We start from the raw sequence: 13,847 nt of genomic DNA, 5'->3' as shown, positions 1-13,847 counted from the left end.
CTCCTCCATTTCTGGGGCTGACAGCGCCACTACATTCTTCTCTTGCCGCACGGCACCTGGCAGCCTGGTGCTGCTGCTTCTCATGCCGCTCCTTCTTGGGCCATTGCTCCTTCTCATGCTGCTTCCTCTCAGACCACAGCACTTTGTAGTGACACCATTTCAGTCAGCTTTCTCTTGAGGTGGACCCCAATCCTCCACCCCTTCACAGCACCACATGTCCCCAGGGGACACTCAAGCATCTCCCTGTCCATAGGGGCAGCCTGCTGAACACTCCTTCCATGAGGGCAGCCTGTTCTTAACTTTGGTCACCAATGAACCCTGCTGACTGTCACCAATTGTCTTGCCAATTGGTTTCAGCCCTGGGCAAGTTCACTATGGATTCAGTGTGACCAAAGAAATGACAGTAGAATGTTCTTGGGGTGAAAGGGTTAAAGCTAACTTTCTTTCCACAGTGGCAGGTCAATCACTAAAATCCCATTCACTCAGAGCGAGTCTGCATGCAGCAAGCTGGCCTCTGCCTCTGGGCCTCTTTACCCACACAGCCGTCCTCTGGGCCTCTGTCCTCTGCTCTCCTGCAGCCTTGCAGCCCGTGCCATCATGTCACCCAGAGCACTGGGTGGAGCTCTTTATATAGAGTTAATAGCAATGCATTGCCCACACATGTGTAGTGAGCTAGCCAACCAGGGCCAGGTGAGAATCCTGGCTACAGGAACTTTCATTTTATCCACAGTGCTATTTCCAAAATGTAGAGGGGACGTAAATCCATGGTTGAATGAAATGACCTGTCCTATCTGCCTCACCCCAACAGCTGAGCTTCTTAAAACTTTTTTTCCCTTAGCCTTTTAGATCACACTTAACTGGGGAAGTGCTGAACCCTGATGTGTACTTCTGCAAGGGCAGTTATTCACAGACACAAAATCAAGGCATTTCAAATTTAATCTCCCTGCAGCCACCAGATTAAATTGTCCTCAGCTAACAGTCAAAAAATGACTCCTTTGTCTGCCGGTACTTCACACCCCACCTGGCATTAGGGACCCAGCTGTGCTCTTTTCTGCCTCTTACATCTTCAAAAGTAGTAAAGCCTCAACAGTTGGAATTTAGCTGTCAATTTTGCTGATGAGGTAGCAGGAAAATTAGAATCCATTTCCCAGCCTATAGCTGTGTTGGACCCAACAAACGCTAACTGGAGCAAAAAGTTGTAGCTGCACACGTAAGTCAGCAGCCAGGACCAAGGCTTGGGGAGTCTTCATATTGACTGAGAAAGGGACTTTTTAAAATAGGCATTTTGCTGCCCATAACTCTTACTTTAAGGGAGGTTTCTCTGATAATTGAGGGTTGTTTGAAATCTGATCTCCTCCGCTAAAAGCAAAACAAACAACTTAGAAATGCATCAAGCAGATTCCTTAGAGAACAATGTAACCCAGGAAATGTAATAATGCACAGCCGTGGCAACTGAGTTTTTATTTGTGCCTAGCTTCAGACAGCCAAACCCCTAAGGGGTCTGAACCCAAGGTTCATTTATTCTTAATAAGCTCAGTTCCAGAGGCATTGTCAGCCCCAGCTGATGACACCACCAGCAGCAGCTGGGGTAGCTGGATTCCAAAGAACAGTGAGGATCTAATTGAGATAAGAAATATAAGGGTTGGCTCATGTCCTTGCTAATGTCCAGATCCCACATCTTATGGTTTTAACAGATCATTTGGCATGGATTCTCCAGCCCCCTAATAGAAAGCATGTCTTAGGTGCTAATCAAGATGGCACTGGAGACAGAGGCAGTAACAGGCCCCTTCCTCCCCCATCCACAGATTTAGTATCATAGCTACTCAGATAAGCTGGTCCTGGCTCACAAAATACAGAGGGGTCCTGCCAATGTTACACCCCAAATGGCTGTCTCCTGGTCATGAGAGTCTTCAACCCAGATACTAAGTCATGAATTCACATTTCACTCCCTTCCCCAGGGATTTGAGTGTTTCCTCCCTGAGGAATCTATGCCTGCTAGAATCCGTGAGATGTCAAGGACCTGGGACAGCAACTTAACTGCAGCTCTGGTCTGCTTGGTCTTGTAAAGCAGCCATCCTAACACAAGCCTCACTCAAATCACCTTCCCTGGGCTTGAGAGTAATTCCAGTGATTTTCCCTCTACTCTTGGTCAGCCTCCTCTGTAACAAAAGCAAAGTACTTCCAAAATAGTGTTAGCAAAGGAGTTGAATCAAATTAACTGGCCCACAAGGGCTTGGTTCTTGCTCTAGATAGGCCTGGGTTGTGTTTCCCCAACAGAACACAAAGAGGGGTTTCCTAGCTGAGGGTACATCAAAGGCAGAAGGATAGACATTTAGAGGAGAAATAGCAGGGTAGAAACACTAAGTCTAGGAGGTCTGTCTGATCTCTGGTTCCCACTCGCCTTCAGTCTAGCCCAAGGATAGGGCCTTATGCTCTAGGAATACCTGGGATTTTGCTTTCACAGAACTCAGGATTCTGTAGGCTGACTCACAGAATCAAATCTCCACCTCAGACTTCTCCTTGGGTCTGGATCTGCAGAACCACTCTTTTCTCAACATCTCTACTTAAAACATTTCAAATGATTATTGAATTCAACCCAGCCAAAATTAAATTTCTGATATTCTTTCCAAACCTGGTTCTCTTTCTTGACATCATGGATATCCCCATCTCCATCCCAGTCACCTTCGCCAGAAACTAGGACTTAACTTTGAAATATTCCTCTCGTTCACCCTCCATATCCAGTGGGTCATGGAGTCTTTCACATTCTCTCTCCCAAGTGTCTTTCAAATATACCTCCGTCTCTGTCTCTCCAGCCACTCTCTTTCTAGTCCAAGCAACCACCATTTCTCTCTCAGCCCACTACCACTGGCTCCTCTTTGGGGTCCCTCCTTTCATCCTTGCTCTCCTTGGCATTCAACTCTCCACACAGTGTCCAGAGTGACCTCTTTGTAATACAGATCTGGTATGTTACTCCAGATGGATTATACTGTCCAATCGCTTCCCATGACTCTCAGGACGAAAGCCAAATGCTTAGCTTGCCTTATAAGACTCTCCATAGACTGGCTCCTGCCTGCTGCGACAGCTCCCCTTGCTGCTCTCCAGACATGCCAACTTTACTTCATTTCCTCAGAGGTGCCACACTGACCTCCTACCACAGGAGTTGAACAAATTGTACACTTACAGTTCATGCTCCCTGAAGTGCTCTTCTCCTGCTTCACAGTCACTTCTTCAGAAAGTCCTCTCTGACCCCCTGACCACACCAGTTCTCCCATTACCTAGTCTAAGAAGCATTACGTTCTGTCCTGTCAAAGCCCTTGCCACAGTTGTTTTGTTGTTGTTTGTATGATTTGTTGATTAGTGTCTCTCTCTTCCGATTTGCTGTAAGCTCCATGAATTCCTTTTTGCTCATTAAGTAGTACACCCTGTACAACAATGCATAGTTGACACTCAAAAATTGCTGAAGAAATGTATTGAGTTAAGTGCCAGAAGACATAAAATAACGTGTACAGAATGTTGAAGAAAAATGTTATGACCTAGGAGATTGTGTTAGGTTTTAATTTTACTTGGAATGCTCCACACCCTCCTTGCTTTAAAAAATTAAAATCCTGTAGTTAACATTAACAGAGTCTTTACCCACTCCAACATCACACGTACACACACACACACACATACTCAAAATACCTATTTCTTACTTATCAGAAATAATGACTGCTGAAAATTTCACATGTATCCTTTCAGAATTTTCTCTGTATCTCTATGCTTCTATACATACATACACAAATACCCAGAAAAATACTTTATACTACTGTGTGAGAATGAGGGCATATGGCCTTCAAGAATTTCAACTTCTTGAGGATATAACAAAAAGACTGTCCCAGATACACAGGCACTGAAAAGATACACCCCTATATATCCCTGAAAAAAAGCTTTCAAAAAATCATTTCATCCAAGGGAAGAAAACATTGTGATAACAAAGGATTCATGTGTCATCTTACACAGATTAGATTCTAGAGTTGTGTGGTATGTTTTCAGATGAGGTCTGTAGTCAGAGGAAAGCTTTTTTTTATGTTTTACATATTTTTCCCTTTTTTGTCATGTCAGTGTCTTCCCATGTGTTGCAAAACTGGGCCTGGAGCCATATTCTCATCTCATTTTCCTCCCCCGTGATTGCTCATTTTTTAATAACATCAAAAATAATAATAATGCTATTCTAGTCCTTGTTAATAATGATCACACTCCATGTGTAAGATGCTGTCTTGGAAGAATTGCTAGAAAAACCTCTTTTCTTTTCTCCACAAAAGCATACCTGCAGGAAAAACATATTGTTCATTTTATTGCCAAGGAAACTGAGGTAATATGAGTTGCTTTAAAACTAGTTTTTTTTTTAAGTGGTAAAGAATAACAAGCCAGATGCTGTCTGTTACTTCATTTTTTATTTTTTTTATCTAGTATCTATGAAGACATCTGTGTTATTGGTGCATAAAAAATCAATATACCAATGAACTATGTTTTAAAAATAAACACACCAAAATGTTAACAATTGCTATATATGAATTTAATTATTAATTTCAACAAATATTTATTAAGACCCTGCTATATGACAGGTATAAGGGATGAAGTAATAGACAAGATAGACAAGAAAGGATAGAATTTGGCTTATCTCTACTGTATACTTTATGAAAATTAATACTTTCTACAAATATGAACATTTCTCACAATTTTGGATTCATTGCCATTAAGCAACCATAATATTCCTTCATAATGTTCTTACACTTGTCTGCATCAGTTTTGTCCTGTTTCATTTGTAATAGTATTTCTTTGTGGCTTCTGCCTTTTCTCTTAAGGAATTCTGCCAGAGATTAGTCAATTTCTTTAAGTTTTTTGAAGAAATACTTTTAGTTTTGTTGATTCCTAACTGTATCTTTTTTTCCTAGATCATTCAATTCTGTCCTCTGTTGATTATTTTCTTTTTTGTGTGTTTTCTATGTTCTATGTTGTTCTATTCTTTTTAACTTCATAATTTGGATGCTAAGCTTATTTATTTCCAGCCTTCATTTCTAATACAAGTGTGATAGGCTATAAATTTACCTCGAAGTACCACATACATTACATTTAAGACTATAAATTTATCTCTGAGTACCACTAACTACCATGCAATTTAATATGTAGTAATTCTGTGTTGTTCAGTTCTAAATGCAAAACAATCCTGTAATATGTACAATCTGTATATTACAAGCAGTTTACAATAACTGCAATCTGTCACAGTCTTTATCTGATGTAAATTTTCCTATAATTTCCAAACAAGAAGCCATGGAGTACTAATTAGCATTAATAGTATTGTGAATAAGTACTAATCTGAGCATGAACTCTGTTTTTAAGATCTGAATACAAACAGGGGCCAAGTAGGCCAAGAGCACATAACAATCATCCCCTGTGAAGTTGCCAATCCATTCACATGGTAAACAACCTAATCTTACTGTCATCTTGAATAACACTTCTTTTGCAAATATCCTTGCAATGTCATTTTCTTACTGTATCTCATGTGTACATCTACACATCTGTTTATGTATACAAGTCCTTAATAACAGTTTGGCTAGTGTTCAATGCGGTTACTGCTTTTGGCTTTAACAATGTATTTTTTGATACCCATTATTTCTGACATATGGATTACTTAGAAGTAGTAAGTGTTAAAGTTTACAAATGTGAGTTTTCTTAACTTTTTCATTTTTAATTTCTAATTTGTTAGCATTGCAGTCATTGAATATGATCTGAATAATACCAAATCTTTAAAATGTGTAAAGACTTGCTTAATTATTTAGAATCAATTTTTGTAAATGTTCCTTGAAAAAAGTTACAAATATATATTCTCCATTTGTTGGGTGAAGTACTCTACATGACCATTAGAACAGGATTGCTGTTTGTATTGTTCTCACTGATTTATTTTTTATCTGATTGATCTGTCATTTATGAGAGATTTATTTATGTATTAAAAATCTCCCACTTTAATTGTAACTTTGTCTATTTCTCTCTCGAGTTTCATCAATTAAAAATTGTGCAATAAGGTGCATCCAAGATTAAAATTGTTAGATCTTCCTGATGAATTAAAAAATTAATATTTAGACTCCCTCTTCATCTCTAGTAAAGCCTTTTGCTTTCATGCCTATTTTATCTGACAACAAGACACAAAGCTATGCCAGGGATCTTTTGGTGACTAATTGCCTGCTTATTTTTTTTTCATGCCACAGGCAAACTCTGGAGCATGAATTATGTCTGAGTTTGTCCTAATCCCAAATGAGGGAGCTGGTCTTTCATACTCCACACCTGTCAGTCACTGGCTAAGAGCTGTCCCAGGGAACTAAACTCCGAGGCCCTGACAAGGCTGCATGTGGGTGGAGAGGAACTCCAGTGGCTGGGAGCAGTCTTCAGAGAAGAGTTGCAGGGACAGGCTGATGGAGGAAAATGTGCCCCAAAGCTGGGAGAGAAGTGATAGTTACAACAAAAAAGAGTCAAGAGTAGACCTGAGCCTGGGAAGTAGTAGGACCTGGATCTGAATCTGTCAGTGAGAAAAAGTATGTCGTCTGTTTTAAGATGGAAGTTTCCATGCAGCTAAATGTCCAGAAGCCTGAAGTATTTTCTAAACTACTGGCCTTGCCCAAATGCTGTGTGTTCAATACCCTAGAGAGAGTCTTGAGCAGCTTCTTAGGATATGATCAATATTTTCTTCCTCATTGCTAGTCAGGTTGCACGTGAGAAATCAAGACAATGTTGACATTAAAATAATGAACAGGAAGCAATTCAGGGAAACTGAACTGAATTTTTCTTGACCCTTTGGAGATTTCTGGAAGAAGTTGGAAAGGGGTCAGGAGATGGTTCCCCGCTTGCTAATAGCCAAATCCCCAGAGTTGGTTCTTGGGACAAATCTCACCAATCCCCAGTAAAGGTATCTCTGATCACTCACCCTGAGGCCTAGCCACTTCAATCACCACCTACAAGGGGCTGCTGGGCAGCACCCTCTCCACCAGACATCTCACTCATTATATTGTCAGTGGCTTTGTGTAGGACATTTAACCTTTAACGGACAGGAGGGTCAAATTCCAGAACTGAGAGAATGTTAGATGTAACTTCTGATTTCATCAGTCTCTGAAATCATGATGCCCCTATACCCCCAAATCCTGGCACTTTATCTCCCATGAGGAACAAGTCTGGGGACTTCCTGATGAAAATTTGGCTCCCACTGTGTGAATAGAGATTCTCCAAGCACATTGGTTGTTCCTTTTTCCAGGTGGAAAGATGGCAATGCCAAAAATATTCAGTCTTCCCAGGGCAGAACAAAGAGAGAGCTGAGACAGAACTCTGAGCTCCACTTACAGCCCCACACTTTCATCCCAATTAATAGGTATTCCCTGAGCTGCCATGGAGGCCGGACTCCCTGCTCCGTGCCTGGGGGCAGACCAAGATGAGTGAGGTGGCCCTGCCTTCATGCACTCTTCTACCTCTGCTCTGCCCTGGGAGAGAGCGCTGGAAGCAAAGATGAGCATTTTAAGGAGAAGGGTGGCTGTGAGGGACAAGTCCCAGGGCTGAGGAGGAGAGGGGCAAATGGAGAAAGTCAGGGGGATTTTGCCTAGGGGTAGAAGCCAGCAGGCGAGATTGAGTGGATCATAGTGAAGAAGCAGAAGCCGCAGCAAAGATTGCTAATGGCAACATGATTTCTCTCAGCATCCTTACCTCAAGCCTCTTCCTCAGCATGCTTAGCAGAAAAATATCTGCTTTGGGGAGCATTGGAGGAAACAGCTTCTGCCCTTCATTCCCTCCTCTCACACACTCCTTCCTGAGGCAGGAGAGAAGTCTTATCTAAGGGGAAAACTGCACCCCAAACTCCTAAAGATTATCACAAAGATGGCTCACAATAAATGTGGATGATGGATAGGATCTCTAAGCAGATGAAAAGGAGAGATCAAGAAGCAACTGAAACAAGAGCTATTTCATATCAAGAATCAAGTTTAAAGTTGGAGGGGGTCAGCAAAAATGGTGATGACTGTGTGTCCAATATTTCTCAGGACAGCCCTGGTTTTGCCTCATGTACTGGCTGCATTATTAATAATACCCCCTTTTCCTCTCAATCATGTCTCAGTTTGGACAATAAATTAAATGGTCACAATAAAGGAAATGGGATCTAGTATGTGGGAGGGAGAGTAATTAGCCTTCCCAGGAGAACATCTACTCCTCAGGCAAGCAAAGAGGAAAAGATAGAGATTTATGAGCAGTCAATACAAGTGATCAAAAGAGCAAATTGTTACCTACCAACCAAAGAAACTGAGGTTATTTCTAAGGCCTCCTCTAGCTCTCAGAATCCTGATTCTGTGGGTTTTCCCAGTAATAAGGGAAGAGGGGAGTGCTGGGAAATGTAATGGGTTGGTTGCTTGGCAAAGAGTTACCAAGAGATGATAATCTGACTTTCTCTAACTAGTAACTCAACTGCAGGCCTCTCACTCCTGCTCACCCTCTAAGAAACCCTAACTGGAGGCATTTTAATCTCTAAGAAATGACTTAGAACCTAATTAATTGTACAGAAAGTTGTGTGAAAATAGAAAAAGAGGAAGTGGACAAGTCAAAAAATAGTAATTTGCTGGTATAGTCTTAGCACTGCCCAAGGATAATGTGTCCTTTTTATGGGCTTATACTTAACAAACAAATTTTTAAATTATAACTTGTGCATTTGCCTATAAAGAGAGAAGGGACCAACCAGCCAATTCAATATTTGCACATATACAAATACACACATACCTCTGCTCTACTCCAATAATTATGTATTCTCATTATAAATAAGTAACAGGGATTGTCCACTTATATATCAAGCTCACATGACTTTAGTGAGTGTGAGTCAGTTCCCTTAGACTGGCCTTCTCAGAACAAATGCACAAACTCATGTTTCTGAAACCATAAAGCTAAAAAGCTGACCCCCAGCTGGGTAAGGTCCCAGGAGGTCCTGACTGAGCTGTCAGACCACTTCTTTTATTGGTAACTATATTTTTCTTCAACATTAATACCTAGGATCTCTGAACAGCTCTGGAGCCTCTGTGCCTCCTCTGCTGTGGGTAAAGCTGAGCAACTTAGGGATTATCTGTGGTGGAACTGGAGTGCTCATTTTTCCTCTCTGCATCCTCCGAGGACCCCTGGGCCCATCGTCCTGGACTGCCCATCTGGGCAATCTAATTCTCCTCTTAATTCCCTTCTGTCTGGGGCCAGCTTCCCAGAGTGTATAGCCTGATAACTCTTGCTCCAGATACTTTCTGTTTTTGAGGAGCCCCCTCAGGCAAATAGAAAATGTCATTAAAACATTATGAATTTCTTTCTTAATTTTCTGTCTTTGCCAACCCACCTGATTTAGCAAATGTTGTTTCCTGCTCTCTCCAGCCCAGCCAGGTAGATATAGCCAACCCCACGTTCTCACTAGTGCTCAGGCCCCTCTCCTACAGTATTCTCTTCTTGTCTCCCTCCCTTCTTTCCTGAGCTTCCAGGCCCAGCCTAAGCATCCCTGACTCTACCTAGGCAGCCCTCTTTGTGGACTGGCTCACTTTCCTAACCTCCAAGAGTTCTCACTGTCTGTCAAGCCAACGTCTTGCACTTGCTCACACCCCAGCAGCCAGAGAGAAGCTAGAATCAGGAAGGTGAGCAGGGCCAGGGAAGCCTGGAGTCCAGGGTGTAATCTAGTGGGAGCTGTGCCTCTTCAGGTCACCTGCCAGGCAATGGCCATTTTAGATTTTTAGGCATGCTAAAGGTAATTTTTTATGAAAGAATGTTGTCAATAATACACTGGCATAAGAAGCTGTTAGTGCAAAGTGAGCAGGAAATGCCTAGTCGTTAGAATGCCTCTGCATGGCTGCATCTTTCAAGCTTGATTAATACTTAATGTGATTGTCTTTAAAATCTGTCACTACTTGGCAGTGATCAGAGAGAGCTGGTGATAGAAGCACAAATATTTGTCCTAGTGCTATGCTGTCTGCTAGGGTTATATGATTAATAAATTTTGCCTGGTCACCCACAGAGATTTTGTCTTCTAATTTATCCAGTGGTAATGTTAATAAAAAATGCTGGAACCAGTATGAAAAAGAGAGGAAGGGCAGGTTGTTAGTAGCTCTGGGGGTTTTCCTTTAATTATTGAAAGAGTAGCCCATTGCTTAAAGGGACTGACTGACGAATTTAAAGTCCTTGAAATCCTGCTGGAACTAGAGCAGACACTCTTGAAACCTGAATTTCATAAAGGCAGACACAGTCTGAAGAGAGGAGAATGTGCCAAAGAAATGCTTTAAAATTAAACAGAAGAGAGGATGGGTACAGAGAGTGACAGTTTTTGCTTCAGGGAGAACCGTAAAACCTTTTCTTTTATTCCCTCTATTTCAGAGAAAATGCACACAAAATACCAGATACTGTACCTTCAACAATTCAAATAGTGCAACACTAAATATATCCAAGCAAGAAAGAGCATTCTGGAAGGAGACAAAAGAGAGAGTGTCCAGGCTGCCCTTACCCTGTGATCAGCTGTGAAGTGAATAGAGGCTTTGCCTGCTCCAGCCAAATCCTAAGGTCTGCCCCTAACTCCTCAATGGTCACAAGGTGGTCCATGCAGCACCATCTTCTAGTTTTTCTGGTTTAAGGTGGGAAGAAAGGCCTACAGGTCTCTCAGGGCTTCCTGACTATATGATCAAGCTAACTGTTCAGAACTGCTGTGTCCTGAGGGGTGAGATTGAGGGCTTAAAGCATCGGCTTCAGTCCTTCAGACCTGAGTCTGTCCTAGCTCTGCCACTTGCTAAGTGTGTGATCTTGAACAAGTTACTTTACCTTTCTGGGATCTAGTTTTCTCATCTATACAAGGAGGTCAATACTTTTCTTGTGGGGGTGGAAGTTGAAGTTTAAATGACCTGTAAAGTATTCAACAGTAGTCATTTTTCCAGGAAATTCTTACCTTCAAAATCTCTCATTCCTACCTTCATCCCCTTTCTCTCTCTCTCTTCCTCCCTCCTATCTTCTCAGGAAGCATTCAGTTCCAGCCATTCTACCAATATCAGCCCCTCAGGTCTGCTGGCTTACCTGGATATTCATTTTCATGTCACACACAGGCATCTCTCAAGTCCTAGAACAAAGACATGGATCCAAAGGAAGAGAGCAGTCCCCACGGGATGCGCTTCTATCAGAAGGTGTTTAGTTCAATCGTCACTATATTATTACCATCATAATCATTATTAATTAGGTATCTGCTGTGTGCTAGTTTTATAAAAGATGACTAGCCACCTGTATCCTGTAAGACTAAATTGCCAGCCAGGCCAAATTAGTTTGTGCCAAAGGCAAATACTGTGCAGGGTAGTGTGGGTGTGCAAAGGAGAAACTGACAGAGAAGAGGGATTTGGGCTCAATGTCCAACTCTGAACGCTGACAATTGCATGAAAGGAGGCTGACGGGAATATGGGCTAAGTCTACAGGCTGCCCTTCCCCCCAGCTTTATGGAGATATAATTGACCTATAACAGTGTGTAAGTTTAAGGTGTGCTACGTGGTACATTTGATATATGTATATTTTATGAAATGATCACCACAATAAGACTTGTTAATGCATCCTTCTCACATTTTTATCTTTTTCCTTTTTTTGGTGTGGTTTGAATTAAGATCTACTCTCAGCAAATTTCAAGTATACAATACAGTACTGTTGAACATAACCACCATGCTGTACCTTAGATCCCCAGAGCTTATCCACCTTATAACTGGAAGTTTGTAACCTTGGGCCACCTCCATTCCTCACCACCCCCACTCCTGGCAACCCCAACCTTCTCTCTGTGTTTATGAGTTTGCTTCTTTTGAGATCCATATATAAGTGAGATCACCCAGTATGCTGCTCTGTCTGACATTTTGCTTAGCATAATGCTCTCAAGGTTCATCCACATTGTCACAAATGGCAGGATTTCCTTCCTTTTTCATGGAAAAAGATAGAAATATACCACATTTTATTTATCCACTCATCCATCAACAGACAGGTTGTTGCTATGTCTTAAGTATTGCAACTAATGCTATACTGAACATGAAGGGGCAGCTGAATCTTGGAGATGGTGACTTCATTTCCTGTGGATCTATGCCCGAAAGTGGGATCGCTGGATCGCCCTGCAGCTGTGAAATAGCCAATGACATACCCACAAAGGAACCACACTCACAACCTACTATGCTCAAAATACAAATTTTGAACATGAAGCTCCAACATATATAAATGCAAATATAATTACTCATATACATAAATACATATATATATACATATAACCATACCAATAAATGCATCTATTATAAAACATACTCAAAAGTAGTAATTTAAGTGAAGGGATAAATAGTAGCTATGTCCTTAAACTGAAGTTGAATATTTCTCTTTTCCCTCATGTATCATCCTGTGCAGCTTCTGAGACATGTGTGACTTACGTTGGAGATGGTTGTTCTAACTAACCATCTGAGCCTTCAGCCCCTTCAATAAGGAGTGTCTGTTTTCAATTAGTTCTGCTATGTTGAGCAAATCCTGAGTATGAGCACTTTCTATGAGCACTGCTCATTGTACTAGAAATTCAAAGATGAACAAGACAGACCCAGTCCTGGCCCTCAAGGTGCTCATAGCCTAGTGAGACAGAACCACAGGAAACATGTCACTAGAATGTTGGGAATTTGCTCATAGGCACTTAGCCCAGCCTGGGAGGAGAAGTGAGCAATGCTTCCAGGAACATACCTGAACTTAGTCATGGAGCATGAGTAGGAGTCAGGAGTTGAAGATTGGTGGTCAGTTGATGGACTAAAAATGTGTGTTTCCATGTAGGTTTCCAAAATATGCATCTGTGAAAAGGAGTGCACCAGCTAGTTGAATCAAAGAAATTGAGGATTAAAGCCCAAAAAAGAATGTAAGAAGGTATATGTAACATGTCCTGACCTCTGAATAATTAACTTGTCTATACTAGACTTACACTAAGTCTAAAAGCCAAAACCTGGGCATCCCATTCCTAGCCTGGCAGCCAAATCCCTGAGAAACTGGAAGCAAAGCATTTAGAATTGCTTGAATTCTATGACCTTATCTATAAAGTGAGGTATCAACAGATCTCTGTAGGAAATACATTAACCACTAAACATGCAGAAATCCCTTGTAAATGTAAAAACACACTATCTTCAAGCTCCCAAATTGAAACTAAGCCCTTGTCTAAGAGCTTCACTATTGCGATGAAATAGGACCAATTTTCAAGAGAAGAAACTGAGTCACAAGAGTGGCAATAGCCTATCTCCACTGGCATTGCAGAAATTCAGGCTCACTATCAACTCCTCTACCCATCCATACACCCAGTGTCCCTGTAAGTTCTGCCTTAAGCCTTCTTTTCCCCTCTGCCTTCCTCCATACCCATAAAAGCACTGAGAGCTCCCACATCTCTACCTGTAGCCTTGACCTCTTTTATGAGCTCTCTGCCCATTCACCTATCTCTTGACCATTACTCCATTGGATATCTCAACTGAAATGTCCAAACTGAAGTAATTATTTTCCCCTAATAAACCTAACCCTCTTCCTGGGTTTCTTAGTTTGGGGGACTGGTAGCCCCATCTACCAGATTCCCCAAGCCAGAATTACAGTTATTCAGCTCCCAGTTCTCAATCATAAATCACCCAGGACAATGGACTTTATATCTTAACTCTCAAACTTCACATCTCCCATACCTCTCCATCCCTACAGTCACTTCCCTATTGAACTCTGCTGAAATGGTCTTCTTCCCTTCCAATCCATTTTAAAATGTAAATCTTACCATGCCATTCTCTTGCTTAAAACTCTTCATGGTTTCCTAC

The sequence above is a fragment of the Manis pentadactyla genome, chromosome 3, assembly GCF_030020395.1.
Source record: "Manis pentadactyla isolate mManPen7 chromosome 3, mManPen7.hap1, whole genome shotgun sequence".
NCBI classification, from domain to species: Eukaryota; Metazoa; Chordata; class Mammalia; order Pholidota; family Manidae; genus Manis; species Manis pentadactyla.
This window is presented reverse-complemented; position numbering follows the sequence as displayed.